Raw genomic sequence first — 19,674 nt, 5'->3', positions numbered from 1 at the left:
TAATGTTGGCGAGCGAAGAAAAACCTCTGCTATGCAGAGCGGAGTTTTTCCGAACACCACCAGGTCCGCAGATTGTGAAAAACACCGCAGACAGAGCGAAGTTCACCGCCCAGGCCTAGTATATTTCAAATTGTAACAATGTGATAGAATCAACTCCCTGGACCCGCCGCTTTTACCATGCCCTGGCTCACCTTCTGACAAATAAAATCTTCAAGCACTCTTAAAATGGCGCAGTACATTACCACTGTCTCAAAGGGCTGATGGAACTAATTTGTTTCTTCAAAGCCTTCGAGCTGCACGAATTGCCCTTTAATCACTGTAGATAAAGCTAACAACTGAGTGTGGTAGCATAATTTTATACTGATCACTGACATTCATTTATTTTGATGCTACTCTTTAGCAGCGGTGGCCGGCTCAGGTGAGTGCGGTGGGGCGGGGCAGGGGGCAAGACGACGGCTTAGGTATTATGGGGCAGATTTATGTTTCCTGACGCATCTCTGCAAATCAGCAGAGATGCGCCAGGAAAGATGCGGCACGCAAGATTATCCTTGCGCCACCCATGATGCGCCGCATTTACAATGCGGCGCACCATGGCGCAGGAATAAACAGATGCGTGTCGCATCTAGGGCGTGAAGTTGGCGCAGTGCTGAAGTTGTGTTGCATGCGGCACGCAACTCCAGCACTTTTCTAACTTGCCCTATCTCTAACGTGGTGCGTCAAGCCTTGCGCCTGCTTCATGCAGGCGCAGGGTTTTGACGCATCAGCGTTGGTAAAGTGACTCAGTGAAATCGTGTAGATTTCACTGAGTCACTTTTCAGGGGCGTTTCTGCGACGGAACGCCCCCCCTGCGTGTAAACGCCCACATAAAACCGGACGCAGGTTTCATGTGGCGCAGGGCTTTACAACGTGACGCATCTCCCAGATGTGTCACGTTGTAAATACCCCGCACCATGGCGCATCTTTTGCGCCGCTGCTGCATCACAAAAGTGACGCGGCGGCGTAAAAGAGGCGCAAGAGGCTTGTAAACCTGCCCCTATTTATTTATACCTTTTCCGTCGTATATTGAATCCTCCCCTCTACCGCCCCTCCGTGTTTACCTGAGCTGGCTGCCGCTGCTCTTTAGAATCCCAACCAGAATGGCCCTGAATGTACCCTATTAGTTTAGTGACTTTAAGTCTCTGAGAAAGAGCTGCAACAGAAAGTGCACAGCTGGCCCTTGATCGTGAAAACTTAAGGCAATACAGGGGGGTAGCGGTCAACCTTCAGAGCAAAGACCTGTACTGTGGTTCTAATTTATTAATTTGGATAAAACAAAATGTGTGTTTACTCAAAAAAAAAACCATATCTAATATACATACCATGAAACCAAAAGACAAGCAAACAAAATACAATTACACATACAATGCAGTTTTGACTGTGGGTCCCAACCACTGAACGTTAGCTTATGGCTCCTACGAAATATCTGTTCAAAATGTGTCCACTGCTTTCTGCTCCCCCCATGTTACCTATGTAGTTATTACGTTTGCTGGGGCTGTGTTATCCACCACCGTACCCAGATTGCCAACACATTCTTAGCTCCATCCGCTCCTCACATCCTTTGTCTCCACAACCCCAAACCCTGCTCTGCTGTTTTGTCTTCTTTGTTTTCTGCCTAATGCATGTCTGATCCCTTGTCATTCCTTGATGTGTGCTGGACGTGCTCCAGTGAGCTCCCGCAGTCTGTATGTTATGGTAAAGTCATCTGCTCAGCAGACTGTTGCTGTCTGTGGTTAATCTTATACATTTTTAGGAAACAGAAACACACTAGTTCGAGGCATGTGGGCTGCTGAATTCATATCTATAGCATAGATCGCCGCCTAGTGTTGGGTCCGGATGATTGCACATTGTTGTCCTGGAAGAGTCTTCGAAGTATCACGAGATAGGTGGCTCCTCCCCTGGACTACAGTGCGCATGGGCATCGACCCCATCCTCAGATTGTTTTTTTCTGCCATTGGGTTTGGATGTAATTTCGTTATCTCCAGTTCGGAATCAACATAAACTTTTTCGAGGCCCGAAGGCCTTTTTCAAACCGTCGGTATTGTTTGCGTTCGGTGCCCGGTTCTATTCCAACTCAGTTACCGAGTTGGAAATCCAGGGAGTCGCGTGACTCTTCGGTGATCGAGGCCCAGTTGACGCAGCAAGACCTTCGACGACATGGAACGGAGCCCGTTCAAGAAGTGTCCCGTGTGTGGATCTAAGTATCCACACATCGACGTCCACCCGGTGTGCAACAAGTGCCTGTCGCCGGACCACGATGAAGCCAGCTGTATGGCTTGTTCAAGGTTTCGTTCGAAGAAGACGATTCGGCTTCGGCACGTGGCACGCATGGAGGCCCGGCAGTCGGCCCCAGCACCGGTGGACATCTTCGACGACGAAGAAGCAGAAGAACAAGAGGTTCGAATGCAGATTTCACCTCCAACGGTGGACATCGAATGCGAATACGACGCGGATGTTGAAGGCCACGATGTAGAAGAAGTCGTCGACGAGGTAGGAGGCGACAATGAGGCCTATGGAGCCATGGAAGATAGCTCAGAGGAAGAGCTATGCCCCGTTCGAACAATTACAAAGGCTCAGGTCGAGGGATCGCCACACGGCCTTACCCAAGACCTTATACCAACATTCACGGCCCCGCCTTCTGGCCCGGCTACGGACACTTCGGCGGAGCCGCCATTGTCGAAAACGAAAGTGAAACCATCGGTGTCGACAAAACCAAAAGTAGTTGAGGCGCCATCGAAACCGAAGACGTCTGCTCCCCCATCGACACCGTCTTCTACCCAGGTGTCGGGGACATCGAAGCCGAAGAAAGCCATCGACCCGGTCAAGTCGGCGAAGGCGTCGTGCCGAAAATGGTCAAGGTCGTCGAACCGAAGTCCAAGAAGGGCGTCGAGCCGAAGTCCAAAAAGGGCGTCGAGCCGAAGTCAAGCAAGGGCGTCGAGCCGAAGTCAAGCAAGGGCGTCGAGCCGAAGTCAAGCAAGGGCGTCGAGCCGAAGACTGGGGTCCCGAAGCCAGTAGTGCAGGCCGTCGACCCGAAACCACCGTCGTCGACGGCTGCTGCCACGGACAGAGAGCATAGCACCCCGAAGAAGGATGCTCCTACGCCTCAGATGGAGAAGCCCAAGTCCGCGACGCTCGAGTCTTCACATGGTGGTGGACCGAGGTCGGCTGTCGGGTCGACGAAACCGTCCGCTTCCTTTACGAAGCAGGTCTCGGACTCCCTCAAACGCATCAGGGACAAAGCTTCAGCGGCGGAACCAAAAACACCTTCCACCCCGAAGCAATTGGTCCCGACGCCGAAATCTTCGACGCCGATCCTCTTCACGTTGCCGCCGAAGGTGGGGCCGAAGGCCTTCACACCTCGGTCGGCGCCCAAGGACTCTGAGGTGTCGAAGCCGACTCACTCGGCTGGGAGCTTGAAGCATCGACCACCCTTGCTGGAGGAGCAGTCGGAGCGTTTCATCGATGCCGACACCGGAAAGCTTACGCTTTACAAAAGGAAAATCACGGCGTCGCAGCCTTTGGAGTCATACACCATTCCTCTAAAGCGCAAAAGGCCTGCTTCTGATTCACCAGTCTTGGTCGAACCAATAGTTCCTCAGACTCCAAGAATTGCAGCACCCTCACCCAATTATTCAGATGGAGAGGATGCTGGGGTACAGGACGAGGAGTACAACTTTCCTGCCAACACAGAGCCTGATGAACAGCAGGACTCATGGGTAGAGGCAGGTGACCAAGGGGATCAGCACACCGCCCTTGACCCTTAGGTGTACAACGTCAAGACCTCTCCCACTGAGGATTCTGCTGCATTTAATGCCTTAATTGAGAGGGCGGCTAAGAACCACGACGTTGAAATGCATGCTGACCCTGTTGAGGTGGACTTCCTCTTTGACACCTTCTCAACAGCTGAAAAGACTGTAAAGACTCTTCCCATGCTAAAGGGGGTCCTTAAGCATGCTGCGGACATTTTTATGGAACCCACGCTGTCAAGGGTAGTCAACCCTAGAATTGAGAAGAAATACAGACCGGCACCTGGCGATCCTACCTACATCAAGGGCCAGTTGCCATTGGACTCTCTGGTAGTTTCTACTGCCCGCAAAAGGGCGAACTCGCAGACCACTGGTGAAGCTCCTCCCCCAGACAAAGAGTCAAAAGTGCTGGAGGCATCAGGAAAGAGAGTTGCAGCTCAGGCGGCCAATATCTGGCGTATCTCAAACACGCAGGCACTCTTGGCTAGATACGACAGGGCACACTACGACACACCAGAGACCCTGTTGCAGCATCTTCCCGACCAATATAAAGAGGCAGGGGAGATGCTTATCCAGGAAGGGAAGCTCATCTCCAACGCTTCCATTAAGTGTGCACTGGACCGCGCGGACACTGCGGCCAGGGCAATTAATACCAGTGTGATGCTGAGACGTCAGGCATGGCTCAGGATCTCCGGCTTTAAGCCGGAAATACAAACTACCATCCTTAACCAGCCGGTAAACCCTGACAGATTATTTGGTCCTGAGGTGGACACCACCCTGGAAAAAATAAAGAAGGATACCGAGACTGCTAAGTCCATGGGAGCTCTACAGTCCCAACAGTTTCGAGGGAGCACTTTTCGTCGCTCAGGCAATAGGGGTGTTACCAGAGGCCAGATGTCCCAGCAAACACAATTTAATAAAGGTGGGGCGCAATCCTCGTACACCAAGCAGAGTAGAGGAGGTTACCGGGGCAACAGCATCAAGGGCAGAGGCAGGGGCAACAACAACTCCCGTTCCTCCGCCTCCAACAAACAGTGACGCCCTGTCACTGCCTCCGACCATTCTACACCTGTCGGGGGGAGACTCCAGCAGTTCCTGCCAGTCTGGAAATCCATCACCACAGACAGGTGGGTCAGGAAACTTATCCAGTTCGGTTATTGTTTGGAGCTAACATCCACTCCACCCAACATACCACCAAGACACCGTCCTATGTCCACAGAGCATTTGCTCGTATTGCAGCAGGAGGTTCTTGTCATGCTGCAAAAAGGCGCAATAGAGCTCGTGCCAGTGGAGGAAGAAGGCACAGGGGTGTACTCCCTGTACTTCTTAATCCCAAAGAAGGACGGGTCCCTCAGACCTATTCTGGACCTCAGGCCCCTAAACCAGTACATTCTCTCCGAACACTTCCACATGCTTACACTGCAGCAGGTTCTTCCGTTGCTCAATCAGGGAGACTTCCTCGCAACCTTGGATCTCAAGGATGCTTACTTTCACATTCCACTCCATCCATCACACAGGAAATACCTCAGATTTACCATTCAGAATCGGCATTATCAATTCAAGGTCCTTCCTTTCGGAGTGACCACAGCCCCAAGAGTGTTCACGAAATGTCTGGCGACAGTGGCTGCGCACCTCAGGAGACAGAACGTCCATGTCTACCCGTATCTGGACGACTGGCTGGTTCAGGCAAAGTCAGCCCAGCAGTGCGCCGCCGACATGTCCTACACCATTCACCTTCTTCACGGTCTGGGCTTCTCACTGAACTATCCGAAGTCACACCTTCAGCCAGCCCATGTGCGGCAGTATCTGGGCGCGACGATAGATACTCTGGCGGCCACGGCGCAGCCAAATTCAGTGAGGATCGACAACATCCAGTCGCTAATCCAGAAGTTCAGACCGCAACACTCACTTCCAGCGAGAGTGTTCATGCAGTTGATAGGCATGATGGCCTCCTGCATCTTCATAGTATGCACGCGAGGCTACATATGCGTCCGCTCCAAGAATGCTTGGCACATCAGTGGACTCAGGCTCAAGGACAGTTGAACGACCTAGTGTTGGTGACCGGTCGGGCATACAACTCTCTGCATTGGTGGAATCCACACAACCTTTGCAAGGGCCGACCGTTCCAAGAGCCTGTGCCACAGATTATCCTGACGACGGACGCATCTCTCCAGGGATGGGGAGCTCATGTACTCCACTACACGGTGCAGGGACTATGGACGACGCAGCAACAGAAGATGCACATCAACTATCTAGAACTGATGGCAATCTTCATGGCACTAAAGTCCTTCAAAGTACATCTGTGCAACAAGGTCGTGTTGATCCGGACGGACAACATGACGGCCATGTACTACATCCAAAAGCAGGGAGGTACGCACTCTCCACAGTTGTCTCATCTGGCTCAGAGCATGTGGAAGTGGGCCATTCAGAGGAACATCTTCCTCATGGCGGAACACCTCCCGGGCAAGGACAATCAGATGGCGGATCTGCTCAGCAGGTACAGCCACCAGGTGCACGAGTGGGAGTTACATCCATCAGTACTCCGCCCGTACTTCCAGCAGTGGGGTCATCCAGAGATAGACCTGTTTGCCACAAGGGAAAACGCAAAATGCCAAAGCTTTGCCGCCAGGTTCCCGCACCCACAGTCGCAGGGCAATGCGATATGGATGAACTGGTCAGGCAGATTTGCGTACGCTTTTCCCCCAGCACCTCTCATACCGCTGGTGGCACGAAAGCTAAAGCAACACTCGATGACACTCATCCTGGTTGCTCCAACGTGGGCACGCCAACCATGGTACACCACGTTTCTAGAACTCTCCGTGGTACCGCATCAAAGGCTGCACCTCACACCCAGGCTCTTGACGCAGAACCATGGCGACATTCAGCATCCAGATCCGCAACAGCTCAATCTGGCGATCTGGCTCCTGAGGTCTTAGAGTTTGGCTACCTTGATTTGCCCCCTGAATGCATGGACATCATCCGGGAGGCAAGAAAGACCACCACTAGGGCCTGCTATGCAGCAAAATGGAAGCGGTTTGTCATTTACTGTACAGAACATCACATCAACCCGCTAGATGCATCCATTCCTAACATCATCTGTTATTTGTTGCATCTTTACAAATGCAATCTAGCATATGCTTCCATTCGGATACACTTATCCGCCATAGCGGCTTCTGTCCAAAACAGGCAGCATCTCTCTGTTTTCAGGGTGCCTGCCATTAAAGCCTTCCTAGAAGGGCTAAAGCGGGTCATCCCTCCCAGGACCCCGCCAGCTCCTGTATGGAACCTCAATGTGGTCCTCACCTGGTTGATGGGCCCACCTTTTGAGCCTCTACATTCATGTGAGATTCAATTCTTAACGTGGAAAGTGGCTTTTCTCATTGCCATTACGTCTCTACGACGTGTTAGTGAGCTACAGGCGCTCACTGTACAAGAGCCATTCATTCAAATTCACTCCAACAGGGTGGTGCTGCGCACTAACCCTAAATTTCTTCCTAAAGTGGTTTCGCAGTTTCATGTCAATCAGACCATTGAACTGCCCGCGTTCTTTCAAAACCCTGAGACAGTAGCCGAAAGAATGCTCCACACTCAGGATGTCAAACGAGCTTTGATGTACTACATCGATAGGACCAAAGCATTTAGGAAGACACAACAACTCTTTGTTGCCTTTTCAGCGCAGCACAAAGGCAACCCCATTTCCAAAGCAGGTATAGCCAGGTGGATCGTTAAGTGTATTCAGATTTGCTATCACAAGGCTAAGCGCACTTTAACGGTCCCTCCCAGAGCCCACTCCACCCGCAAGTTGGGGGCCTCTATGGCTTTCCTTGGTAATATCCCTTTGGAAGATATTTGTAGAGCAGCCACATGGTCTACACCACATACCTTTACTAAACATTACTGTGTAGATGTGCACTCCAAGCAGCAGGCAGCTGTAGGGCAGGCTGTTCTTAAGACACTATTTCAGACTTCTGCAGCTGGCACAGGCGGCCGCCGTTAATGGTGGACTGCTATGTATTCTATGCTATAGATATGAATTCAGCAGCCCACATGCCTCGAACTGAATATGCTACTTACCAATATGCATCTGTTCTTGGCATGTAGGGCTGCTGACATTCATATCGCCCGCCCTCCTCCCCGGCGCCTGTAGCGGCTGCAGACTTTCTTACATTTACTTTTAGCATGCCCATCGCTTACACTGTTACACTCCATCTTTGCCACAATGGCTAAAAACAATCTGAGGATGGAGTCGATGCCCATGCGCACTGTGGTCCAGGGGAGGAGCCATCTATCTCGTGATACTTCGAAGACTCTTCCAGGACAACAATGTGCAATCATCCGGACCCAACACTAGGCGGCGATCTATGCTATAGATATGAATGTCAGCAGCCCTACATGCCATGAACAGATGCATACTGGTAAGTAGCATATTCAACCTACTTGCTTGGCGCTCAATGTAGGGGTGATTTTTAGGTCTCGACTATTATATTCCGCAAGGAATAAATAGACAAAGTATAGAGGCTAAACCAGGCTCTGAAACCATCGCGGATTTTGGACAGTTCATTTGAACACAATCACGCGCCTTCTCCCCACAGGCATTTGTTTTCAAGAGCTTTCATTGGCTCTTCACTTTGTGCACACAGCTGCCTAGTCCTCCCACCCCCTCCCTCTCCAGCATGTGCTCCACTCGCATCTGCCTGCTGCTCCCCCGCCCACCCAACCACCCCCCACACAGCAATGCCGAGAAGCTTGTTTAACTTTCCTGTTCTTGTTCCAAACTCTGCTGCTATCGGTCCGTCCATGTCCGTCCATGTTGACTTTGCTCCCGCCCCCTCCTGTTGTCCATGTTGCTTTTGATCCCATACCCTCACGCCTGTTACCTTTGTTCACACCCCTCTTCCGCCGTAGTATGTGTTGTCATTCTTACTGCCCCCTTCCGTTGTCCGTGTTGACTTTATTCCCGCCCCCCCCCTCCCGCCGTAGTTTGTGTTGACTCTGGTCCCTTTCCCTGTCTTGATTTCCGTCCCACATTGGTTGTCCCGCTTTCTGCCTTTTATGTCTATGTTTAACTTTCCTTTTCTTGTTCTAAACTCTGCTGCTATCTCCGAGTGCCGTCCGTTCATGTTGACTTTGCTACCGCCCCCTCCTGTTGTCCATGTTGCTTTTGATCCCGTACCCTCACGCCTTAGTTTGTATTGCCCTTCTTCCCACCCCCTCCCACTGTAGTTTGTGTAGTCTTCTTTCCCGCCCCCTCCCGTTGTCCGAGTTACCTTTGTTTCTGCCCCCCTCCAACCATAGTTTGTGTAGTCCTTCCTGCTCTTTCCAGTTGTCCGTGTTCCCTTTGTTACCGCCTCCATACTGCCGTAGTTTGTTGTCTTTCTTCCCAGCCCCTTCCCATTGTCCGTGTTACCTTTGTTCACACCCCTCTTCCGCCGTAGTATGTGTTGTCATTCTTACTGCACCCTTCCGTTGTCCGTGTTGACTTTATTCCCGCCCCCCCCTCCCGCTGTAGTTTGTGTTGACTCTGGTCCCTTTCCCCGTCTTGATTTCCGTCCCACATTGGTTGTCCCGATCTCTGCCTCTTTTATGTCTATCGCCCGGTCTGTCTATGTTGCCCTGGCATCTCTGTGTGTCCCTCTTTCTGCAACCACTCTATATACCCGAACAAGTCTATGCCTCTCCTCCCCCCCCCCTCCCCTATCACCAGCCCACCCTGAAGGAACTACTAATCCCAGAATTCTCGCCCCTTGAATCAGCTGTGCACCCTGAGCACCTTTTCACTCGGGAGCATGAGCTACCTCGGAGCAGCCGGTGAAACTGGAGCCCCCTCGGCATCTGGTGCACTTACCACCCTGGAGCTCCCACGGCCTCGTAAGTACACTTCATTAATATTTACCAACCAAACTGTCAACCTAGAATCACAGATCAGAGCCAACTGCACTATCTGCCCCTGCAATGCCGAGAGCATTTCCGATGCTAATTAACACTGGCAAAGAAGCACTGGCAAATCCAACAGGTGGGAGAAGAGACCTATAGGATTTTCCAATGGTGGTTTTAAATTGGGGCCTACATCATCTGTTAGTTTGACTTTTATCAACTTCATGCAATTATGAATAATTATTTCTATTATTGTGTGATTTGAATACTTCTGTCCATTTTTGGAGAAGTGTATTTCATCGTTAAACATGGCCGCCGCCTGTTCCCTTTCTCGTAGCACGTCGGCTGCCATTTTCAATTTGTGAGCTGTGTGTAAATTGTGCAATTTAGTCAACTGGAGAATTCGCGTTACTAACCAGTGCCCACTAATTCCTCTTCCTTGACAGCAGTACCACCACAGCACCACTCAGCACCGCCACAGCATCACTCAGCGCCACCCCAGCATCACTCAGAACCACCACAGCATCACTCAGCACCACCACAGCATCACTCAGCCCCACCACAGCACCACTCAATACCACCACAGCACCACTCAGCACCACCACAGCACCACTCAGCACCACCACAGCACCACTCAGCACCACCACAGCATCACTCACGGCCTCCACAGCATCACTCACGGCCTCCACAGCATCACTCACGGCCTCCACAGCATCACTCATGGCCTCCTCAGCATCACTCATGGCCTCCACAGCATCACTCAGCGCCACCCCAGCATCACTTAGCACCCCCACAGCACCACTCAGCATCACCACATCATCACTAAGCGCTACCCCAGCATCACTCAGCGCTACCCCAGCATACCACATTAACACTTAGCACCACCACAGCATCACTCTGCACCACCACAGCACCACTCAGCACCAACACAGCATCACTCAGCACCACCACATTATCACTCAACACCACAGCACCACTCAGCATCACCACAACATCACTCAGCACCACCACAGCACCACTCAGCAGCACCACTCAGCACCACCACATTATCACTCAGCACCACTCAGCACCACCACAGCACCACCACAGCATCACTCAGCACCACCACATTCACACAGCACCACCACATTATCACTCAGCACCACCACAGCACCACTCAGCATCACTCAGCACCACTCAGAACCACCACATTATCACTCAGCACCACCACTCAGCACCAGCACAGCATCCCTCAGCACCACCACATTATCACTCGGCACTACCACATGATCACTCAGCACCACTCAGCACCACCACATTATCACTCAGCACCACTCAGCACCACCACAGCATCACTCAGCACCACCACAGCACTACTCAGCACCACCACAGCACCACTCAGCACCACCACAGCACCACTCAGCACCACTACAGCATCACTCAGCACCACCACAGCATCACTCAGCACCACCACAGCATCACTCACGGCCTCCACAGCATCACTCACGGCCTCCACAGCATCACTCACGACCTCCACAGCATCACTCACGACCTCCACAGCATCAGTCACGACCTCCACAGCATCACTCAGGGGCACCACAACATCACTATGCGCTACCACAGCATCACTGAACGCCACAGCATTACTCGTCGCCACCACAACATCACTCAGCGCCACCACAGCATCAATCTGTGCAACCATTCAACAATAACTGGTTCAAATATGTTCTCTCAATGTTTCAAACTTTATTACAAATCTCACAAAAAGATGTTAATATTTTACTTTGGTTCTTGTTTTCTTTTTTTTACTGACTTTTTAGTCAGTCAGGAACCCACATTGTTACTGATAACTGCTTCTTACTTTGTTGTTATGGTAGTTTCCTTTTCAGTTTGACTTGTTTCATTTATGTGGTATCGTTATAGAGAGCTTCTGCTGCTTGTCCCAGACTGCTTCCCGTACATGGAGTGGTGTGGCTCACTGGTTAGAGGCGGCAGACCCATAAGCAGAGAACAGTCCGGGACCAGGGTTCAATTCCCGACGCGGCAGGGTCGTGGACCAGGGTCAAAACGGACTTGATAATTCTCACCTCGGTGCCTACTCTAACCAGGGAACACACTCGGCAACTCTGGGCATTAAGCTTGCCTCATCTCTACAACGGCCCCCCACAGACGCCAGGGATGCCTGGTTTCACCCTGGAGATACCCAGAAAGGGACCATCTCACAGGGAAAACCAGGACGGGTTCTCCAGCGGTCTTCAGCGCCTAGATACTCCTTGGAGTCGTAGTGCGCTTTACAAGTACACCCACATTTACATTTTACATACCTTACTACTCAGACTGGGATGTTGATCAGCCCCTTGCTTGTTGTAGCCCATGTTCGCTCTCTCCTCTTGATTGGATGGCTTTCTTCCCTCTTTTGTTTTTCCTGCCCCTGGAGCATTCCTTCCTTAACGTCACTTTTTACTGGGCGAGTTGTCTTTGCACTGCTGATGTTATAGAACAATCTTTCTTTTTGTTGACTTTTTCTTTTTATTATTTAGTCCTTCTCACAGACTTTGCACATAGAGCATGTGTACGCTAATGTCTTCGTTCCCCCACCATGTCTCTTCTCAAACCCTCCCTCAGTGTCCCACACCAAGCACTGATCTAGCTCGGTGTTGTACTCATTCACTCGCTCTGCCACACTATCTTCTTCCCGCAGCATTCCCTCCCTCCCCTGGTTCTCCTTTGCTCCACTGTGTCCGCCACTATTAGCTTTGCATTTCTGGATGCTTTTAAAAATGTGCCAGCAATGACAGAGCCAGTTGGGGCATTCAACTGTCTCGAAAGTGTACTTACTAGGCTGTCAAGAAAGGGCCCAAGACCCATGAAGCATTGTTAGGCGATACATCGTGGCAGCCATCTTGAAAGAATAGAAAATAATATCTTTATAGTATCAAGATACCAACCAAGTTGCATGACACAACCTAGCATAACATTATATGCCAGCCAGCCGTGGCCCTTACAGGTAAGAGCGATGTCATTTGAGATGTCATCAGTGATGTCACTGACCATGTCATGAATGATGTAATATGTGACATCATCAGCAGTGGATTGCGGGTGCGCGATATATAGTTAGTGCAACTAACTATATATGGAATTTCAATGGTTTTGTGTGAGTAAAATAAGGTTTTGTAAATGCTAATTCCTAACTATATATGGTCTATAACCCATGGTTTTTTCAGTGAATTTTCAAGGTTTTGTAAATGCTAATTCCTAACTATATATGGTCTATAACCTATGTTTTTTTCAGTGAATATATATATATATATTGTTTGATGCTATAAAGACCTTTTGCCAATAATAATTTGAAAGTATTGCATAAGTGACAAGTCTACTTAGCTGTAACTGAGTGCAACTTGGTGCATAAAATAAAATTAACTAAAGTAATATTAAAAAAAAAAAAAAAAAAAAAAAAGAATCACTACAGAAAGCAAAAAGTGCAACTGGGTAGTCAATCCAGATCAGCAACAATATATTTCATAAGTGAAAAAAAAGTCTAATTATCGAGTCACATGACAATGCGACATAGTGTCATGTGTCTCAGTTAGGCCTGGAAGGAAACACTGCCATTTTACACATATCACAGCCTTTCCTAAAGTTGCCCTCACTTTTACACATTGACTTGTGACACACATTTGCATTCATGACAGTTTGGATTAGTTTCTTGGTAAACTAAACTTGCTTACGGAATTACCTTCGCAAGAACACTATCATGATACCAAGTACAAGGTTTATACATACTGTGCAAACGTGCCTATCATTTTCCGACATATGGCGACATTGCTATCTATAAAACACGAACAGTGGCAGCCTGATCAAGATCTTGGCCCAAGGCAAGGATGCCTTTTGTTATAAATAAACATCAGCTTCTGGGAGTAGGCAGAGAAGCACTTCTGCGTTCATTGCGAGGTCCCAGCAGTGTGCTGATATCTCTCAGAGGGGTGTCCGGATTGTGACCAAGATGGGGGTCCTAACATCTTTCCAATTAGGCAATGAGGTTGGATCATCCAGTACAGGGATTCTTGGCAGAACAAACACATACACCCTAGACACTTATGTTAGGGAACGTATAGTAAGAGTACGCCAGATTGTTATGCTGTTTTATATGCCTGCACATATACATTGCTTCAGCACGATGGAGGAACTTTTTATTCAATTTACTGTCCTGCTCCTTCTAATAACTTTCATTTGCTTCTGTCTATTGGTCACCGCAGGACATATATTTTATAGAAGAATCACATTGGTACAATAAACATTATAAACGTCCCTGTGTATTCTTTGTATATTTCTCTGAAAAAACAAGAGCACGAATGACAGGGCAGGGACCAGGGTTGTCATGCTCAGTAGTTGCCAGAACTGTTTGCTCCCTGTCTGGGTTTAGGGGGCCTTATGGTGACACTGTGAGCTACCTGGTCTACCAACAACATATCCGGGGGGTTAAGGTGCTTAGAATCAGTCTGGTACCATTCCAATGTTTATGCTGTCCACAAACGTGCAGTTCTTACTGTATAGTGGAAACTACACAATAGAGACAGCATTCCTTAAAGCAAGCAGCAAATCTGGCACACATCCCAAAAGTAGCACACTTTATAGGTTCAGAGGAGTAGAACACCATACTCTTTACATTGTATGAAGGGGAACGCTTGGCCGTCCTAATAAAGTACGGCAGAAAGAAAAACATGTATGTAGGAAACTTTTCATGCACAATTAAAAAGCCACGTTGTCTTCAGCTGTGTTTTGCATAATGAGAAAGGTCAAGTAAATTTATTTTGCCGCCTGATGATGAATGAAGTTAGCATAGGCCGGCCGCAAATTGATGAAGAAATTCTTAATTTAATTATTTTTCAATAATCATAAAAATACTCACTACTAGCAGCCCGTCCCGACGTTGTCAGGGTATGAATTGCTGCCGGCCAGTAGTATATTGTTTTGTAGGATTTCGTTTTGATAGCATTTCTTATCTGTGACAGGCCTGTGAAACGGTCCGATTCACAGTGCACTGCTGATGCACTTAAGAGTGCGCGTTCAGTAGTGTGTAAACTCGAGTTTCCCTACTTTATTTTTCCTTGCAATATTATATAGCGTGAACTCGACAACATGGCATGAGCACAATTTACATTACAGAAGAACACATTCATTTGTGGTAGGCACGGGGAGACAAAGCGATTTGCCTGGAATCACATGATGTTGAGCTAATGCCGAGATTCGAACGTAGCTCCCCAGCTCTAAAGTTCGCAATTCTAGAACTTGTGGCGGAGAAGGGTGTCTAAAAGTGTATGTCGGTGCTGGCCATCAATGAGAGAGACCTGTGCATTTTTCAAATGGGTGGTGAAAAGTATGTTGCTGGAGATGTGGGCCACCATGCCACCAATGTACTTACCGGGGGAGGGTAAACACCCATTATTCCGCAACTTTCTTTCCGCATACCATCGCTCCGCACACTTTCATTATGAAAGTATCATGACTCCGCATTGCCATTATACATTTTATATTCTTTTACCACGCATACATTTACAACGAAATTTGTTGTAAATGCATTAATGGTAAAACATGTTTTTTTAATGTTTGGATAAGGTAAGTATGGGTATATAAGTTTTGGGGTACTGAGGTATATGTTTTGGGATGTTTGGGTATTTTAAGGGTTCAGATATAGTTTTGGGTTATGAGGCACAGGGGTATTTTAAGGGTTATGGGCTAGGTTTGGGGGAACAGGGGTATTTTTAGGGTTCAGGGCTAGGTTTGGGTTTTGGAGTACAGGGGTATTTTAGGATTCAGGGCTAGGTTTGGGTTTTGGGGTACAGGGTTATTTTTAGGGTTCAGGGCTAGGTTAGGGTTTTGGGGTACAGGGGTATTTTTAGGGTTCCGGGGTAGGTTTGGGTTTTGGGGTACAGGGGTATTTTAAGAGTTCAGGGTTAGGTTTGTGTTTTGGGGTACAGGGTTATTTTTAGGGTTCAGGGCTAGGTTTGGGTTTTAGGGTACAGTGGTATTTTAAGGGTTTGGGGCTAGGTTTGGATTTTTATGGTACCTGGGGTATTTTAGTGTTCAGGGGTAGGTTTGGGTTTTGGGGTACAGTGGTATTTTTAGGGTTCAGGGCTAGGTTTGGGTTTTGGGGTACAGGGGTATTTTTAGGGTTCAGGGGTAGGTTTGGGTTTTGAGGTACAGGGGTATTTATAGGGTTCAGGGCTAGGTTTGGGTTTTGCGGTACAGGGGTATTTTTAGGGATAGGTTTGGGTTTTGGGGTACAGGGTATATTTCTAGGGTTAAGATGGGTTAGTGTTTAAGGGTGTTGGGGTATTTTAAGGAGTAAGGGTGGGTTATGATTATGGGGTGCAGGGGTATTTAAAGGGAGCAGGGTGGGATTAGCACACAATATGAGACATGGCATGAAGGGCGGAACGTACCACACGCCCCAGCATTTGTCACACCCCCAGCACACGCCCACAGCACAACGCAGACACGCCCACAAGGGACTACTTTGCTGGCACGGTTCTTTTACCTTTTAAATGTATATGGTGGGCGTCTGCATAGCCTATGTCCTTCTGCTGCAACTGCCCTTTCCAACGCTGTATTGGGTGTTGTGATCGGTGCTGTGGTTCCTGAGATTACCCGCCTCAAATGTTTGGGCTCTCTCTTTATTATATTAGTATGGATAAGATAAAAATCACCAAACTTGAAACACAAGCGTTGAGATAAAAGAAAAATACAATTCTTAAACAGATGTTATTAAAATCTGCCTGCTTATGCTAACTTATATAAATTATCATTCAAATTTTAATTAATACATCGGCTCTAAAATCCAGCAACATGAGGACACTTACAGAGTGCGTGGCAATTTAACTGCATAATGAAAGTGAGCACATACATCAAATGTGTGGGTTAGATGGAGGGTGAGTATCAGTTGTTTTGGTTGCTGGAAAGGATGCAGGTGATGATAGAATCCAAGTTTTCATGATTTTTCACGCCCACACAGACAATATTTTAAGCTCTATTGTAATGGATATATGACTGAACTTTACCAACGATACAGAGATATCTCCATAATGATTTTAAATCAGACAACCTAGTTAGAGATGGGATCCTGCAAGACTAAAGGAAAAATATTTGTGCTATAAGTAAAAGCATCAGGCCTAAAATTCTTTACCCCTTTTAATGAATGAAGTGTGTTAGTGTCCAGGGCTGAGAATACTGCAGTGACTTTCCGTTAGACCTACCAGAAATTACACTCTGATACCCACTCAATCTGTAAGGGTACCAGAAGACAACTTTCATCATTAGAAGTATAGATGATATTCAGCAACATCAAGGAAACAAACACCTTCCTCTTGAAAAGCAATGAGCAAGGAACTTATAACTGTGAAATTTTACAATGTGTTTAGCCAAATACTGGCAAACATTTTCCTCAACCTAGTAGCTGAAATTAGACCATGGAAACCTTCCATAATTCTGGAATAAGATCTACATCACAATATTACAAAAAGAAACAATGCAAACCCGCTGTGAAGTGTGAGTCTTATTGGTCCATTTCCTTAAATAACTTGTTCACCAAAATGTAGGATCTTTGCAGGACTATTTACGTGGTTGGTTCCTGCTGGCAGCACAGGTTTGGAACACAACCATGCATTTTGTTAACATGCTTTTGGTTTAGGAGTAAAGAGTCTTAACAATTCTACTTGCTGCGGAGAAGACCTTGGATAGGGTGCAATGTTAGTAACTCAGGTTAATAGAATTGGTTTTAGAATAACATTTGTCACCTCAGGGTTAACAGAAGGTAGTCTTCCGGGCGGCTGTATCTCACGGAGAAGAACCAGAATCATCATCAGTAACTGGGGGGCATATTTACAAGGGCTTTATCTCTGCTTTTTTGGCTTACAAAGCCAACAAAGCGGAGATAATACCAGCGCCCTATTTACAAGAGAGTGCTAACATGCATAATCACATGTTAGCACCCTTTTCCCCAATGCCTCCCTTTGCATCTCCAATGAGATGCAAAGTGGGCGTTACTGGGCGTACCCCAGATGGACTACCTTGCAAATATCGCTGATGTTTACATCGCGATATTTACAAGGCAGCCCACATGATTTTAGCACACATTAGATTTTGGCGAAAACTGCAGTTTTCGCCAAAATCTAACGTCTGCTAAAATCCTAACTTAGCCATCCCTTGCATAGGGGGTGGATTATACTGTTACGGCCCTGTGGGTCGTATCAGCAAGGTTATCGCCCTTTTGCAGGTAACATCGCTGGAAAACCAGTGATGTTCCCTGCAAAAGGGTGATGACCACACTATCTCTATATCGAGCGATAAAAACCAGAGATGGACGGCGATAATAAAACTATCGCTCAGCATGGCCAGCGATGATTATCGCTTGCCGTTGTTAATATGCCCCTGAGTTCCTCCAACGGATCCGAAATGTATTGACTCTGCTTTTGATCTCTGAATTCATTTCAGAGCCAAAGCCAGGGAAATAGTGAGAATGAATAATGAGGTTGTGCTGCATCAATGCATTATGGGTCGGTCTTTCTGTTGGGCTACTGGGCACAAGTAACATAATTGTAAAGGTGGTGGAGTGAATATGTACACTTGTTACTCAGTCACAGTGTGTGCTTCTTACATTTCCTCACTTAATCCTGTTGCGTAATGAGTTTACCCAGTGTATAGAGTCAGCCATCACCAGTTGTGGCTGAAGTTACAAAACAACTCAGTATGATACAGTTTCTGAAGGTGCCTGTTCTGTGAGCCTATTGTTGGGCTGATACTGGTAAGCAGATGGCCAGTTTAATATACATTTGCTGGGATCAGCAAACTGCAAAATTTGTGCTCAAATATGGCAACATTTTTTGCATTATGTGCCTCTAAATGTAATGATTCTTTCAGGGATCAGAAAGCGAATGGCATGGCTGTCAAACTGGATAATGAACAACGTTAAAATATGCAATGTTTGGTAAAGGTCAGAGAAGATGTGTGAAGAGTGCAAACGTGGTATGAGTTTGAGGAGATACAGACAGATAGAGCAGCACATGGAGTTACTCTAGAGACAGGTAGAGGAGGAGGTGCATCAAGAGGGTCTGACTTCTACCTGCAAACTCCTCAACTTTTGAAAATTCCCCATGCGCCAGTCTCAATCCTGAAATGTTTTCACCGGTACCTGAGTGCACCGAGAGGTGGCACGGTGGAGCTCTGCACTTACGCTGGTCCACTCCAGAAATGAAGTGCAGAGCTTACTGTGCACTGATGTCCGTTCCTTTCTTTCCGTGCCACCCACATGTGGTTCCAGAGCTTCTTGTATCTGAGACTTACCTCGATTTTCTCAATAAGTTCAGTGTGCTTTATGTCACCCCCTAGTATGACAGGATTCAAGCCCTGCAGCTACTGTTAAAACAGATGTCTGTGACCGATCCCCATCAGGTGTGCCTTTGGTCACGCCACAATATCAAAGGCCTGCAGTGACTGCACATCTATGACCCCATCACGGAATGTGAGGCAAAACTCTACATTGCCAGGCTCAAGAAAAGTCCTTGCCTGGTCCATTCCAAGTCCCACTCCAAATCCAAAATTCAATCTCAGTACTGTTACCAGAGCCAACGTAACCGGTCCAGAGGTCATTCTCAGGGGCGTAACACAGGCCTCCGCAGCCCACGTGGGGGGGGGGCCTAGCTCCAAGGGGCCCCCTCAGCACTTAACTCTGGCCGGGAGAGCTCCTGCTTGAGCCAGGAGGGGGCCCCCTAAGTACTGTGCAGGGAGGCCCCCTCACTTTTCGTTACGCCAGTGGTCATTCTTTATCGACCCCCAGTCCTCAGGTAAGCCTAAAGAAGTCCAAGCGGAGTTCTGCTCCCCCGCACCACTTGCACTAAGCAGATGCAGGGGCTGCGCCAAACTTCCCGATCTCGCTCCCAAAGTTGGCAGACTTCGGAGTCGATTCTGAAGCTGGTTCTGGCACAACCAGAGTTTCCTGAGCCTTCAGCCACACTTGCCCAGACTGAACAATTCAGTGCAGCCC

This window comes from Lissotriton helveticus, chromosome 1_2, assembly GCF_964261635.1.
Source record: "Lissotriton helveticus chromosome 1_2, aLisHel1.1, whole genome shotgun sequence".
NCBI lineage: Eukaryota > Metazoa > Chordata > Amphibia > Caudata > Salamandridae > Lissotriton > Lissotriton helveticus.
The sequence above is the reverse complement of the archived record's forward strand: the minus strand, read 5'-3'. Positions refer to the sequence as shown.